The following is a 17,404-nucleotide window of genomic DNA, read 5'->3' as shown; positions in this document are numbered from 1 at the left end:
TGTATCGGGTCCACAGCCTTCTGTCCAAAAAAACACTGACACTTCAAGCACCTGAGAATGGCCGCACCAAAGGAGAGAAAGAGAGTGACAGACACATAAATAAGACAAGAATAAAGAGAAGAGTGAAAAAAAAGCAAGGCCACGGCAGACCCCCAGACACCGTGGCAGACCATGTCAATCATGATAACTTATTCATTTACTCCTCCTCCCTTCTCTATCTGTCCATCCCATGGGACAGGGGCGAGGGGGAGGGGAGGGAGTTCGGCGGCAGTCTCTCATATACATGTGGGAGAGAAGGAACACAGGAAGAGGTGATAAATGGGGGAGGGTGGACAGGAGAGGTGTGATGCAAGCAGCGTCCCTCCATGTCTTCGAACGCAGACTATGTGTGGAGCACTTTAATGAGAACTACTCCTGCACATATGGAAGTCCCACACCACCCGTGATCATCTCAGCACTACTAGCATTTATTATTGGTGTTGTTTGCTATTGCACCTATTGTTTGATATAGTACGTGTGTTCATTTGGCATTTCTTCTTGGCATTAGCATTGATTCCAAGAAGAATATAATGTATGTACGAATGTGTGTAACAGTATTGTAATTCAATATCTTTGACTTCACCCTAATGTACCGACTAGAATACATTCCATGAGTGGGTGAAGCACTTCTGTAAGTCTAAGGACGAGAGAATCTGCTACATGCTCAAAAAACGTGAACATAAATGATGTGGGTAGACCACTTACTGAGTGGCTGAAGGTAAGCATGTGTGTAAATAACAACTGAACATACAGAGATGTGCAGGATGGATGGATGGGCTAGATAGATTGTGAGAATAAAATGAAAATTAAGTGTAAAGATTAAATAAATAGATGGTTAAATTAATGAATTGATCAACTGTTAGTCCTTGGAATGATGAATGAACAATCGTTTAGACTAATTTAACGTGTATGGATGGATGGATGGATGGAGAGGGCAGAGAGACGCAGTATAGCCGAGAGATGATGGAGGCGTTAAGTAAGCAGTTCTGTGGAGGTCTTGAGGGCTAGACAGAGGTCACAGAAACGAAACAATGGCCAAAACACAGGGATGCCCTGGATAAAGGCAATCTGTAATGAAAAAGCATAGATAACTCTAGGAACAAGAGCCACATAATAGTATATGCTGTATGGACATGCCTCGTGTTTGGACCTGTATACAGCTAACATTTCTGAGCTAAGAGCTGATCTGGGACCAGCTGGTCAAATACTCTTTTGACATAAGGATATTTATTATGGCACAAAAGGCTGAAGCTGCACTTAGAGAAGTTTGCTATACATTGCCTCAAATCTGCTAGCTTTATGATGTTGTTCCCTATGGCCCCGTGTAGACTGAGTCAAGGCCACAGTGGCTAGCTGAGCTGTGTGTGACTCTAACTGCCACAGATAGTGAACACAGGGACAATGGAAGAAGAACTGCATACAGTATTTTGCATTTGTAAAGACTGGTACTCATGACACAATTATTGAATTATTGACTATACGATCAATCATGGGTTCTGTTTTTGGAGGGCTAGGCTGAGGGTCCAGCTTAAACCGAGTCGCTACACTTTAGCAGGTACCAGCAAATGTTGTTGTCAGTGTCCCTGGGCAGTGCGGTGGCAATATTACAGAGTGTGGAGCCATTACCCAGAATGCTGTCATTTATCATCATGCTACTCTTGGTCTCCACAACAATGTCCACATCATCACCTTCCTCAACACACCACACATACACGTATAGTCCCAATCACCAGGGGAACGGACCCGAGCAGTTCAGGTTTGTTGTCATCTGGGACACCGTGAGTGTCATCCAGGGTGCATCTTCTTCATTGCTTGATTTTTGATACTTTGCCTGCCACTAAAAATGGAAAAATATTTCTCCATTCTTCAGTACTGCTGAAGGGTTATTTTCAGCATGGCACTGGAAGGTCTGTGACTGCCAAAACACACACACACACACACACACACACACACACACACACACACACACACACACACATCTTCTCCAGGAGATGGAGGAGCACACAGAGGTGGATGCATCACCCCAGTGCTTGCCCTGCTGTCTGGCCAGAGTGAACATCACTTATCATGTCTACGAGACACTTTAGCCAGACCCAACTAGCAGAGCACATTTATATATCATGTCTACGAGACACTTTAGCCAGACCCAACTAGCAGAGCACATTTATATATCATGTCTACGAGACACTTTAGCCAGACCCAACTAGCAGAGCACATTTATATATCATGTCTACGAGACACTTTAGCCAGACCCAACTAGCAGAGCACATTTATTTATCATGTCTACGAGACACTTTAGCCAGACCCAACTAGCAGAGCACATTTATTTATCATGTCTACGAGACACTTTAGCCAGACCCAACTAGCAGAGCACATTTATATATCATGTCTACGAGACACTTTAGCCAGACCCAACTAGCAGAGCACATTTATTTATGTCTACGAGACACTTTTGCCAGACCCAACTAGCAGAGCACATTTATTTTTCATTTAGTTTCCAGTAACAAGCCTAAAATCCTCTTGGTATTGTATTTTATTGGATAATGGATATGTACTGAATATCCATACATAGCCTGTGTATTTGTGGTAATATAGGCATGACCGCAGACTGCTACACACTGGGGGAAAAACCTGCTTTCCATCATATAATATCCATCGTATCATATGAACGAGTAGTTGGTGTCAGTGGATATTTGTGTGTAGATTTGATGCAAAAATACCATTTTGGCAAGAGCTGAAGGGGCAGCACTACCTGTTTGTATTAGGTGAGGTCATATGTATTAGGCTGGGTGGGGTCACGTATATTAGGCTGGGTGGGGTCGCGTGTTCTAGGCTGGGTGGGGTCGCATGTTCTAGGCTGGGTGAGGTCACGTGTATTGGGCTGGGTGGGGTCGCGTGTTCTAGGCTGGGTGGGGTCGCGTGTTCTAGGCTGGGTGGGGTCGCATGTTCTAGGCTGGGTGAGGTCACGTGTATTGGGCTGGGTGGGGTCGCGTGTTCTAGGCTGGGTGGGGTCACGTGTTCTAGGCTGGGTGGGATTGCATGTTCTAGGCTGGGTGAGGTCACGTGTATTGGGCTGGGTGGGGTCGCATGTTCTAGGCTGGGTGGGGTTGCGTGTTCTAGGCTGGGTGGGGTCGCATGTTCTAGGCTGGGTGGGGTCGCATGTTCTAGGCTGGGTGGGGTCGCATGTTCTAGGCTGGCTGAGGTTGCGTGTTCTAGGCTGGAGTCACGTGTACTAGGCTGGATGAGGTCGCATGTTCTAGGCTGGGTGGGGTTGCGTGTATTAGGCTGGGTGGGGTCGCATGTACTAGGCTGGGTGGGGTTGCGTGTCCCCGAAGTTGAAATGAAACCTACGTGGCTGGATGAGATAGTTTTGGGATTAAATGTGTGCTTTTTCAAGACGTATGTGACATTTTGGCCTTAGGTTTTGTGTGTTACGTTTTGACAAAATGAGCTATAGCTTCACAGACTGAATCTAAACCTTGGTAATAACATCTCTAGCACTTTTATTGTAATGCGGAGAGAAGGTTGTAAACGAGACCCAGGGGAACAGCTTGCTTGTAACAACTCGGCACCATGAGATGATTCACACTCAGAGTGGATAAGGCTTCTGTGAAAAGGTCCGGATGACCAGAGGTGCTTGTGATAAACTGGGGGCACAAGCTGAGGCTGTGGTGGGGTGTGGGGGTCCAGCTCCAACAGCAGGGATGGAGAGAGGGGCAAGAGTATGGAACTGAGTCTGGGTGTAGCAGAGAGGAGAAGAGGAGAGAACCTCGCCTGTCACCAGGGCAGGGTTGGTTAGGGGCAGGGTTGGTTAGGGCAGTGGTGATGGGGGGCAGGGCTGGTTAGGGGCAGGGTTGGTTAGGGGCAGGGTTGGTTAGGGCAGTGGTGATGGGGGGCAGGGTTGGTTAGGGGCAGGGTTGGTTAGGGGCAGGGGTGGTTAGGGCAGGGTTGGTTAGGGGCAGGGTTGGTTAGAGCAGTGGTGATGGGGGGCAGGGTTGGTTAGGGGCAGGGGTGCTGGGGCAGGGGTGGTTAGGGCAGGGTTGGTTAGGGACAGGGTTGGTTAGGGGCAGGGTTGGTTAGGGCAGTGGTGATGGGGGACAGGGTTGGTTAGGGGCAGGGTTGGTTAGGGCAGTGGTGATGGGGGCAGGGTTGGTTAGGGGCAGGGTTGGTTAGGGCAGTGGTGATGGGGGACAGGGTTGGTTAGGGGCAGGGTTGGGGGAGCAGCAGCATGCTGGGGCGTTTTGTGTGGGACGGATGGATGGGCTGACATTCATGTTCACAGAGGGAGAGGTGGGAGGAGAGAGGGGAGATGTGGGAGGAGAGAGGGAAGGTGGGAGGAGAGAGGAGAGATGTGGGAGGAGAGAGGGGAGAGGTGGGAGGAGAGAGGGGAGATGTGGGAGGAGAGAGGGGAGAGGTGGGAGGAGAGAGGGAGGAGGTGGGAGGAGAGAGGGGAGATGTGGGAGGAGAGAGGGAAGGTGGGAGGAGAGAGGGGAGATGTGGGAAGAGAGAGGGGAGAGGTGGGAGGAGAGAGGGGAGAGGTGGGAGGAGAGAGGGGAGAGGTGGGAGGAGAGAGGGGAGATGTGGGAAGAGAGAGGGGAGATGTGGGAGGAGAGAGGGAGGAGGTGGGAGGAGAGAGGGGAGATGTGGGAGGAGAGAGGGAAGGTGGGAGGAGAGAGGAGAGATGTGGGAGGAGAGAGGGGAGAGGTGGGAGGAGAGAGGGGAGATGTGGGAGGACTGGATGCTGAATGTTGGGGGAGGGGAGTGTGGTCATTGTAAACAGGCTCTGCTCACAGCTCAGAGACCATGCACTAACCTTTGAGTGTGTACTGACGGAATGATAATGTCCTCAGCAACCATCACAGCGTGTGTACCATGTGTGTGTACTGTGCCTGTGTGGCTTTATATGTACTGTGACTTATCGCTCACACTTATGAATAACCCATCACCTTTGAGCTTTGAACAGATCCATAATTATGCAATGATAAACTATAATTTCGGTGTTGCAGCCTTAATTTTGCATTCAAAGTGAATCTAATTAAAACGTGAGGGAATGAGAGATGCCCTTGGTTTAAATACCCCTACCTTTGGTCCCACATCATTCTTACGATGAACGATGATAGTAATGACACATCTAAAGGTCAGAGAAAATGACCACAGTAGGAGACAAAACAAAGGTAGTGACTCCTTGGCCTTGACAGAGCTACCATGGATATGCTTTGTATCTGAATGTGTGTGTGAGGGCAATATTGGTGTGGTGATTGTGTGCATGTGTGTGTATGTGAAATTATACCTAATAGTGTATAACTGTGACAGAGAAATTGTGGCTGATAGTGTATAACTGTGTGTGCGTGCGTAAGTGGATGTGTGTGAGACTGCCTATTAGTGTGTATGTGGGTGGTTGTGTGGAAAATTTAACCAAACAGTGTTTGGCTGTGTATGTGTGTCTAAAATTGTACCAAATAATGTGTGTGTGTGTGTTTGTGTGCTTGACTTGAATGTGTGTGTGTGTGTGTGTGTTTGTGTGCTTGACTTTAATGTGTGTGTGTGTGTGTGTGTGTGTGTGTGTGTGTGTGTGTGTGTGTGTGTGTGTGTGTGTGTGTGTGTGCGTGCGTGCACTTGAATTTGCCAGACTGCTGACTCTGGTTTTCCCTTTTGGGGATTTTGGCGTTTTCCCTTTCTGCCTTTACAACAGCGACATCTGTGTGCTCACCAATGGCCCACCCGTGGGCAGAGCTTTTATATGTATTTATAAGAGCGTTAATTGACAGATAAAATGACAGACAGAAAGTGAGAGCGCAAAGACAAGTGCTTTAGTGTGTGTGTTTGTGTGTGTGAGCCAAGAGCATATGTTATCGTGTTCTGTCTCCAGGCTGTGACATCTACACACGATTACAGTCAGCACACTGCCAGCCTGGCACCTAACACTGGACACGTAATGATAAAGATGTCACACACCAGCTGACGTGGTGAAACTGAAAAGAAAAACAGAAGATCCTGAGTGGAGTGCAGAGGGAACGGCGATAGTCACGCGAGCCGCCTGCACTGCCCCAGACAGCACAGACACCGGGCATGTCTCATAATTAACCAGTCAGGAGCAGTTATTACTGGAGTAAGAATAAGCATGTCTGACATGAAGGCTTATCTATGTAATTAAACGCACCAGCCTGATGAGAGGGAGAGAGAGAGAGAGAGAGAGAGAGAGAGAGAGAGAGAGAGAGAGAGAGAGAGAGAGAGACTGAGCAAGATAGAACAGGAGAGGGAGAGGAGAGACAGAGGGCGAGAGTCACAAGTCTTTATAAGTATTAACACTCCGATTATCACACCTGCCGGGCTGTAGTGTAACAAGCAGGTACGTGTGCGTGGGCAGCCCCAACGCTCACAGATCACAGCTGCTGTGTCTGCCTCTCACTGGCGTAGTCAGCATTCTTTGTCCTGTCCTTCATGAACGCTGTTCCTAACACGGCTTCACAGAGATGTGTGAACGAAATCCACAAATAATCGGACGTTGAATTGTGGATATTGGCTCTACGTCGTTTTACAATGCGCGATTCTGCTCAATATAATCATGGTCTGAGCTGAAGCATACATTCAAATACCTGAACTTATGTGATCGCAGTATATGTGTCTGCAGTATACATGTAGAGGTAAATAAGGTTGCACATACCTTGGAACAAGAAGAAATTCATCTTACCGTCAACAAAGAGAAAAGTTCATGTCTGTACTAGCTCTTGTCCCAGCTAGCAGGAACATGTCATTTTGACTCCTTGGTCAGCTCAGTATGAACTCCCTACATTGGCTGATGCGTTTAGCAGACGTGCTTCAGGTTTTTAAGTGGAAAACAGGCAAAATGGCACCTCCTTAGCCATGAGATCTCTGCTCACAGTAACTGTCCTTCTGACTCTTAAGCCGATCAGGATTAAATAACTCATGATGGTTCACACTGTTTTCCATAAATATGGGGGGCGGGACTATTATTATATGCAGCATTATGACTCAATAATATCAGACCAAAACTGGATGGCTAGAGGAGAGCATGAAAGCAGGAGACGGGTGGAGACGGGCGGAGATGCAATGGAGTTCAAACGGATGACAGGACGAATGGTTGAGAGGCCACATACAAACACAGAGACAGAAGGAGAGATGTACTGGTGAATGTTGACCTTGCCAGATGGTGGCTGAAGCAAATCCAAACACACTAAACTACATGCACACATGCAAAACACACACACACAAACACACACACACACACACACACACACGTAAATATATGCATGCATACATTTGTACATGACATTAAACCCAGATCAACTTACAAAAGTGCTTTTGTTGTCTAATCAGAAAAGTACCCTTAGCTAGCAGAAATTAAATACCAAAAATACCCTGAACCGAAGCCTAAAGTGAGTGACACAATCCAGGTTTTAAAGCCAACCAGATTAAGGTTCTGAGGCTGCTTCTGGATTAAAAAGAAAGACAAATGGTTATAGTCCAGCACCCTCAAGAATCTGTGAGAGAAAGGAAAGGAGGTTCTGGCCCATTCTGATGTTGAAAATGTCTAGTGTGGGTTATCTAAGTGTGGACAGCACACTGGTGATCTTGATAACGGAGAGACGTTTATGGTGGGAGTAACGAAGGTGAGAAGGTCCTGGGAGACTGACTGAAGCAGAGGGGATGAGGTTCAGAAGGCAGGTAGATGCATCGCTGGATGTCAGTATGTATAGGACTTCATCTGGAGAGAGAGCAGAGAGAGAAACACGATGAAGGAGCTGCAGACTGAGGACTGGTGAAAGGAAACGGAGATGAGAGAAGGAGACTGACACGTCCTGTTCACTTCATCCTCAAAGAATAGAGGTTTACACCCACACACACACTGTACACATGTATATACACACCCACGCTCAGATGAACACACACTCTCACACACACACACACACACACACACACACACACATACATCTAGACCTAGCCCCTCTGGAGTTTGCAGGCTGTCAATCTGGCACAGTGTCCACAGTGGGGGAGGGGTGATTGGGGGACCCACTATTATCGGCTATGACCCCTAAAACACTTCACTTGTGCTCAACCCAAACACCATATCATGCCAGTCTGGCTGCCCTGGGCACACAGCATTATTACTTAATCACTTGTTTAGATTGTGACTCCTCCCTCTGTGGCTCACAGGCATTTGTTATTATTGTGATATGACGCAGTGCTATTATATAGCTTGCTGTGTATTATAGCCCTGTGTACAGCATGCTTACTATATCATTAGAGAGCACTTTCTCATACTGCCAGAGAAGAGTGTGTCTTTGCACTCCATGGCAGAGAACGTGGAGGGGCTAAGAGTGTAAAGATTCTCCTTACTGCGGAGAGGTGTAGATTCATTCTTATCACCACCTATGATAAAGGGGTAAAAACAAGTACTACATAAAGTTACCACCAGGGGGCCGGTGTTCTGTCGAGTTGTGCTTTGCATCGAGTTGTGCTCGTTTGCGGTTTTGCGCATGCGCAGACCCACAGGCTTGTCATTTGTTTCCACGCTATGTTCCCTTTCTGTCGAGTTTACGTTCAGGTGATAACTTAAATAAATCTTTAAAAAGATAAATCTTTTTTTATTATGTTTTTGTTAGCAAACATGTGCATGGGTCTGTACTGGAAGCATGATTTGATAAGGGAAGCATTATTCGATGTATGATATCAGCCTATCATATATGCTATCCATGTAAAATGTTAATAAGGAAGCTATAATGGATTTAAATCCATGGATTTGTTCATACATACAGTGCACGTACTTGATTTTATAATTACAATGCGTCATAATACCGAGTTAGGCTATATTTTATGGGAAACGCACAACTGCAAGCATTTTTCGACAAAGTAGCAAAACTCGACAGAACACCGGCAAAAACATTAACAGCAAAAAACAGGAATTACGATGATGGACAGCTGTTAATCCTGCTGCTCTCAGCTGTCCATGCACTTGTTGTTGAACTTATAAATCTGATAATAAAAAATAAATATTACATCGATAATCCTGGTGGTCTGCCATTTCGCGGGGGTATGGGTCGGCTAGTTTATTTTACCTCTCTGAAACGGAAGGAGAGAATCCAGGCATATTTAATTAAGCACACAAGGCAGAATAACAGAACACAAGCACCACAAATAAAAGCTTATTATGTACATTGCCTGCATTTCCGAATAATATCGGGGTGTTCTCAAGCGAGCTGTGAACTGTTGTGAATAAATAAATAACGAATAGATGGAAGAGTAAAATATACGACGCGGTGTGTTTGGGCTGAAGGTGTATCTTATAAAGAAGGCACCATATATCTTACGTCTATTGATCAACTGAATTTTAAACAATAGGCCGAAGTCCTCCGAACCGTAACAATATCCACTCGACGAAACAGACCAGGATTAAGAACATATAGTTTCCCAGAGTCTGTGTGCTTAGCGAGATGTGTCGTTACGTCGCAGAAACAGGGAGTTAAACTCGGGCGCTCAAACTTGTGTCGCTGTCACGTGGTTCAAGGCTCGTTCACTATCACATCTGGCGTGGAGCACACCTGACAAAACGCTATTGCGGACATTCTCGGTATTCCTCATCGACTGTTAACTGTCAATTTCTAACACATTTTCTGACATATTTGAAACTGTAGTGAAGACTAAACTTGAGAGTTAGAGCTGGTCACTGGTCTACCCTCTTTTGCTATATTCAACCCCGGTGTGTCGGCCAGAACACCACTTGAGGCCAAAATGCATTCAACTCTTTATTCTTCAGTTCAAGGCAGGGATATGAATGTGAGGTGTGTGTTACAGGATGGCTGTGTATAGTGCAAATGTGTAGTTGTGTGTGTGGTTCTGAAAATACAAATACAGATATGAGATGTATAATCTCCATTTACAGATAACAAGCACAAATAGAATAAACAGTACAACTGGTGCCTTTGCACCCTCTGGTGGCGAATATATGCAATTGTCTTAATGACTTAATAACGCTGTACAACGAAATATGTAACTACTCATAACAGCGAAATAGTATGCTATGTAAATAGTTATAAGGTAACAAATATACAAACGTAAGGGTCGGACATAACACACACTGTAAAGAAACAAGTCATCGTAACTGAACTAACTTAATAATCACGTGCTAACCGCTAACAAGTTAGCTAAACCCGTGCGGTGAACTCAAAGCGCCGTGATCACACGAACGCAAACGTGATCATATTACATTACAACTACTACTACATTACATCCTCCGCCATCCAGAACAACAATAAACTTACATTAAGTCATGTACGCACGAACGATGCACTATATACAATCAAAATCCCTCGACGAACATCGCACAACGGGCTCCCCACAAAGACCAACTGAAACGAACTCGTCAACTGCCAGAGTGATGACGTCACGTCCAGCCAGTTAAATGGTTACGCTCCTGTAGGGCCTTTTGTACAGCCGCCCCCAAATGTATAGAATACATTTGCTTAAAAAACAAAAGGGCTCTATGGCTGCACACTGGTTGGAGCTGCGGGACTCTTCTCATCTTCATCAGACGGGAGAGCTGGAAGGAGGACCAGCCTGGCGACAGGTCGTGTGTATACTCTATCCTTTACCTGCACATCAGCCGATCTAATTCGTCCATCTGGACTAGGGTGGACCTTGATGACCCGTCCAATTGGCCACAGAGCTCTGGGGAGCTGGGGGTCGACAATCATGACTACAGAGTCCTCTGTTAGATCCGCTAGTGTAGAACGCCACTTCTGGCGTGACTGAAGACCAGGTAAGTATGAGCGGATGAAGCTCGACCAAAAGTGGTCTGCTAGTACCTGGGAGTGCCTCCAATGGCGGCGGCTCAGGAGCTCATCCTTAGGGTAAACCACCTGCGGGAGAGATCCATCTGGCCGCCCCATCAGGAGGACATTGGGTGTGACTGGATCAGGGTCTCTCGCATCAGAGGAAACGTAGCCCAGTGGCTTGGAGTTGAGGATGCCTTCAACCTCAAGTAGCACAGTCCGTAAGACCTCCTCTGAGACTGCCTGTGCGCCCACTGTAGTATAGAGAGCAGTCTTCACCGAACGTATCTCCCTCTCCCATGCACCCCCAAAGTGAGGTGCAGCTGGGGGGTTGAAATGAAACGAAATCATCTGCTTGGATAGTTGTTGTTGCAAGACTGGAGACAACGTTGTGAATGCTTCTCTAAGCTCTCTCTCACCTCCCCGGAAATTGGTCCCTTGGTCTGAGAACAGCTCTGCAGGTCTGCCTCTTCGTGCGATGAATCTCCGAAGAGCCATCAGAAATGAGTCAGTATCAATAGAGGTCAGGATGTCTAGATGCACAGCTCTAGTAGTCAGGCATTTAAAGACAATCCCCCATCTCTTCTCAGCCCGCCGCCCCACTTTGACCCCTAGTGGCCCGAAACAGTCCATTCCAGTGGAATAGAAGGCGGGCTTGAACAGACGAAGGCGGGCTGCAGGGAGGTCAGCCATCTTAGGCACAGCAGGTTTCGACTTCCACCGACGACAATCAGCACAGCTGCTCTGGAGACGGCGGATCGCCTCGCGTCCTCGCAGGATCCAGTAAGAGCGGCGGATCTCAGCGAGCACTCGTTCTGGACCTGGGTGTCGCAGACGTCGGTCAAAATCCTGGATCAGCAGCTTGGTTGTTGGATGTGCTGGCTCATCTCTCAGACGGTGGAATTCCTCTGGGAAGCTGCTCAGCTGGGCTCTGCTCAGGATAACTTGCTCCGCGTCGCGGTAATGTTCGGCCGTAGGTTGACTGCTCTTATCGCCCGTTCCACATAACTCTCGTGCAGTGCTCTCTAGGAGCTCCCCCCAGGTATGGAACTCGCTGTGGTCTGCATCTGAAGAGTTCAACACGGCAGAGGCAGTGCCGCAGGTTGTAGATCGACGGACCTCCGTGAGGTCATCTCCCAGCGCGGTAGTATGCTGCTCTGGCCATTGATCTGGACTCTGTAGAAGGAAGGATGGCCCTTGACTCCACCTATTGGCCTCTGCAAGCTGCTGCAGCGTCCTTCCCCTTGTGATGTCGTCGGCAGGATTCCTGGCTGAATCTACATACCGCCAGGCATGAGGATCTGTCAGGTCTTGGATCTCGGCAACTCGAGTGCCCACAAAGACCTTGAAACGGCAAGATTCAGACTTGAGCCATGTCAATACTGTGGTGGAATCTGACCACAGGACTGTTCTGTCTATGTTCAGGGTAAGCTCCCTTTGCACAATCTGAGAGAGTTGTGCACCTGTAAGTGCGGCACAAAGTTCTAGTCTGGGTATAGAAAGCAGTCGTTTGGGTGCAACTCTTGACCGGCCCAACAAGAATGACAGATAGGTCTGGCCTTGACCGTCAACAGTCCGTAGGTAGGCTACTGAGCCATAGGCTTGTTCTGAAGCGTCACAGAACACATGCACTTCTCGCTGGACATCAGATAGATCTGCATCCTTAGGTAAGTACGGCCGTGGCAAGACAACCAGAGGTAAAAACTGCAACTCTTCCTCCCAGTCCCTCCACTGCTGAAGGAGGTCAGGGGGTAAATTCGGGTCATCCCAGCCTCTGTGCTTGTCCCACAGGTGCCGGACTAACATCTTGGCTCGGGTGGTGTAGGGTAAGATGAACCCCAAAGGATCGTACTGACTGGCGAGCACCTTGTAGATATTACGCATAGTCGGGACGCCATAATGAACCGGACGGTGCTTGTAACCAAGGAGATCTTCCTGAAAGTTCCAACTAAGACCCAGGGTGGACTCGGGACTGTCAACCTTCTCGAGACTGAGCCAGAGTTCAGCACTGTTTGATCGGGCCTCTTCAGGCAGGTGACTAATAGCCCCGGGCTCATTGCTGGCCCACTGGCGCAAGTCAAATCCAGCTGACAACAGTAACGGTCTCAACTGATCAATGAGATGTCTAGCCTCAGTCACGGTCGGGAAGCTCTGCAGACAATTATCGACATAGAAGCATCTCTTGACTGAGGATCTTACCTCGTCCCCAGGCTGGCTGTTATCTGTAACATGTCGCTGCAGGGCAAATGTGGCGCAGCAAGGGCTGCACGTTGTGCCAAAGGGCAGTACTTGCCACTCATATACTGCTACAGGCTCATTCTGGGCTAAGTCACGCCATATGAAGCGTAGCAAGGCGCGATCCTCAGGGAGTAGGCGGACTTGGTGAAACATACCTTTGATATCACCTGAGATGGCTGTGGCATGCTCGCGGAACCTCAGAAGGACCCCTAGCAAAGATGCTCCTAATGTTGGTCCAGGAAGTAAGTGTTCATTCAGGCTTTGCCCTTGGTACTGATAAGAACAGTTGAACACTAATCGGTTCTTGCCGTTATGACTGACCATGTGATGGGGAACATACCAGGCTTCCCCTTCCTCAGACAGCTGTTGAGTCTCGAGCTTCTTCACTGATCCTGCTTGAATCAGTTTTCCCATCTCTGCCTTGTAGGCACTGGCCCACTCAGGATCTCTAGACAATCTCCGTTCAACCCTCCTCAGGCATGGCATGACGGCGTCTTTAGTGGCCTGAAGGCAGGGCATGTTTGTATGACGGAGCAGCGGTGTGGCATAACGGAGGACACCATCCACATCCACACGTGAGGTTCGCATCTCAAGGAGGCTTACAGCCTCATGATCCTGTCTGGAGCGGGTGACCAGCTTATCACTTCTGAATGGCACCGTATCAACTTGCCATAATTTCTCCACATAGCCCATCAGCTCATTCACCTGAGTTGGTACCGATGTCACCAAGCACTGGTGTGGGCAAGCCGTCTGGTGTACCATACTAGCAGGCCCCTGTAACACCCAGCCCAACCTCGTACGAACTGCGGCAGGGCCTCCCGGAGGCCCCAACCGGACCGGCTCCATGGGAGTAATGAGATGTGGGTGGTCACTCCCGATGAGTAGAAGGGGTCTGACAGTCTTGAAGGGCTGTATTGGCAGACCAACCAAATGCTTGTATTTTCGCTGAAGTTGCTCCATGGGGTAGGTATGATCTGCTAGGTCGATGCGAGCTGCAGTGAATGCTCCTGTGATGCGATACTTCCGTTTCGGGTTGGCAGGAGAGGAGATCGAGAAAGACACTGATGCACCATGGAGAGTTTGCACATCCTGTTGTATGGTACGCAGTGATAGATCTTCTGGGGCGCCTTGCAGACTAAGCCTGTCTGTCGCAGCAGGCAGCAGCATTGTTCTCTCCGAGCCATCATCTAAGACAGCGAAAGTATCAAGTGTCTGGTTGCCGTGATGAATGAGAATGCGGACAACCTTTAGCAGGACTCTACTGCCTGCTGTGGGTCTATCGAGGTAGAGTACCTCAGTGGTTGAACTCTCGCTAGGTTTCTCCATTGCGGCAAGCTTGGCTGGTCCCTTCAATGACCTGGCGTTGACCTCATGAAGCACCTGTAGGTGTTTTCCCTGACACAGACCGCAAGCCTTCTTTAGGTTACACTGCGCTGCCTGATGCCGTCGTGCACATCTCCAGCACCTCCGGCTGGTCCTTATCCAGTCCGCTACTTGCGTTTTGGTAAGCTTAGATATCGCTGTACACTGACTGAGGTAATGCTCTGAACTGTCACAGAAGGGGCAATAGGGCTGGCTCTTCCCTTGCGAGAACGCCTGCTTGGGTGGAGTGCTCTCCTTCTTCGTTGCTTCGCCAGCGCCATGCAGAACTGTGGCTGATCTCCTTCCCTGACGCGGCTCTAATCTAGGCCTCTGTCCTTCCCTGGTCCCCTTTGCAGGTAGCTGGCCATCAAAATCTTGGCACCAGGCCTCATAATTCAGCCATGCTGCAAGGTCAAGCAGGGTGTAGCTGGTCCCAGAGTGGTAGAACATGCGGCGGCGAAACTCTGCCCTCTGCTCGGTTGGTAGCTTACTAAGCAGTCGGGCCACATGTGAACCACACTGTAACTCCACTTCTCCTTCTGGGCCTAGTGTTCGGAGCATGCCCACCAGTGACTGGATCTGAAGCGCAAACTTCTCAAAGGCAGCGGTGTCCCCACGTCTCACGTCTGGGGAGTCCATTACTGTAGCGATTCGCTTCAGTGCTACCTGATGGGGCTGGCCGAACTTGTCACTCAACGCTGCCATAGTGTCTGTGTAGGGCGTTGGGGAGTGCAAGTAGGCGTCTGCAATAAGCGTAGCCTCCTCCAGTTTCAGGTGATCTACCAGTACCTGATATTTGAATAGCTCAGTCCCATCAGCGGGCAAGAGGTTCTCCAATGCGATCTTCAGTCGAGCAAACTCACTAGGGTCTCGGTTTGTGAAGTTGGGTATGGTGGGACGAGGCCCTCTGTAAGATGTCTCCGCCACGGAGGAGCTGTGATGGAGGGACTGCGTGTGAAGAGGTGGCCGCGATCGGGCGGGAGCTGCAGGCTGTGGAACTGTCGACTGTCGTTCAAGACGTTGCGACCTCATCGGTAGAGTCCAGGAACTAGGAGGGGGTGCTGTGGTCCTGGTGCTTACTACCTGAGGCGAGTGAGTAGTTCCACGTGAATGGCGTCCTCCATCAGCGTTTGCGTTGCGAACTGGAGCTTGAGGAGATGTCTTCGCCTTAAGATGTATACTCTTGTCAGTTGCCTGAGCCTCCATCTTGAGGGCCTGAAGCTCTCTAATCATCTGGTCGAGGCGGTCCGTTAGCGGTTGGTCGCTAGATGGTTGCACTTCTTCTGAATTGTCTGGCCAGGAAGGCGGCGCAGGCCAGTCATCCTCCTCGATATCTGGTTCGCTCTTGCAGGATGGCCACATCTGTGCTGGGGTTGGGTCCTGTCTACTAACACAGGCGTCTTGTTTCAGTTGTGTGCTATGAAGAGGACTTTGGTCAGACTGGAAGTGACGAGCTGTATCTACAAGCTCCTTCATATCTGCTCTGATGGAGCGAAGTTCAGCTAGGTCAGATGAAATGCGCTGCTGTGATTGTCGGAGTAAGAGCCGTTCATGCTGAATCTCCTCCAGCTCTACTCTGATATCCTCTTCAGGCTGCCGAGAGAGAGAGTATGGATGTGGAGTAGAGTAATCTCGTGTCGCTCCCCTGTATACTTGATCTGAGCGTAGCTGAGATGCCCTCTGGTCTTCTGCTTCAAGCGTCAGACTGGTGCCAGGATAGCATGCATCTGCCTCTGTCCAATCCTCATCATATCCCACGGGCTGGTGGCGTGGTGAACCGTGAGTGTAGTTGAGGGTGGTCATCTTGGCCCTTCCCTCCTGATACGGATTCCGCCCGTCATCGTGTCCATGTCTGTGAGGATGATAACCGGCTAATGCTACCTCATAATCTTCATAGCGAGTTGGGAGCCGTAGACGCCGCTTGGGACGTACATCCTCTGCCTCGTGTTGTTGTACTGCATCCATCTTCAGGGGGTAAACACAGCTCTATCCGGCTCGAAGGACCATTAAATGTAGTGAAGACTAAACTTGAGAGTTAGAGCTGGTCACTGGTCTACCCTCTTTTGCTATATTCAACCCCGGTGTGTCGGCCAGAACACCACTTGAGGCCAAAATGCATTCAACTCTTTATTCTTCAGTTCAAGGCAGGGATATGAATGTGAGGTGTGTGTTACAGGATGGCTGTGTATAGTGCAAATGTGTAGTTGTGTGTGTGGTTCTGAAAATACAAATACAGATATGAGATGTATAATCTCCATTTACAGATAACAAGCACAAATAGAATAAACAGTACAACTGGTGCCTTTGCACCCTCTGGTGGCGAATATATGCAATTGTCTTAATGACTTAATAACGCTGTACAACGAAATATGTAACTACTCATAACAGCGAAATAGTATGCTATGTAAATAGTTATAAGGTAACAAATATACAAACGTAAGGGTCGGACATAACACACACTGTAAAGAAACAAGTCATCGTAACTGAACTAACTTAATAATCACGTGCTAACCGCTAACAAGTTAGCTAAACCCGTGCGGTGAACTCAAAGCGCCGTGATCACACGAACGCAAACGTGATCATATTACATTACAACTACTACTACATTACATCCTCCGCCATCCAGAACAACAATAAACTTACATTAAGTCATGTACGCACGAACGATGCACTATATACAATCAAAATCCCTCGACGAACATCGCACAACGGGCTCCCCACAAAGACCAACTGAAACGAACTCGTCAACTGCCAGAGTGATGACGTCACGTCCAGCCAGTTAAATGGTTACGCTCCTGTAGGGCCTTTTGTACAGAAACGGTATATGATTTGTATAATAACCGTTTTAGTCTATATATTTCGAATGCCGTGGCGTTGTTGAATGCTGCAGCCCAACCCTGCTCTTCATGCGGAGTCAGCCGGAATCTTGTTATATGGCGCCCTCTGCTGGATCGTGCTGAGAACTATATACCCCA

Source organism: Brachyhypopomus gauderio, chromosome 11 (genome assembly GCF_052324685.1).
Source record: "Brachyhypopomus gauderio isolate BG-103 chromosome 11, BGAUD_0.2, whole genome shotgun sequence".
In the NCBI taxonomy this organism is placed as follows: domain Eukaryota; kingdom Metazoa; phylum Chordata; class Actinopteri; order Gymnotiformes; family Hypopomidae; genus Brachyhypopomus; species Brachyhypopomus gauderio.
Note: the sequence above shows the minus strand (reverse complement) of the source record.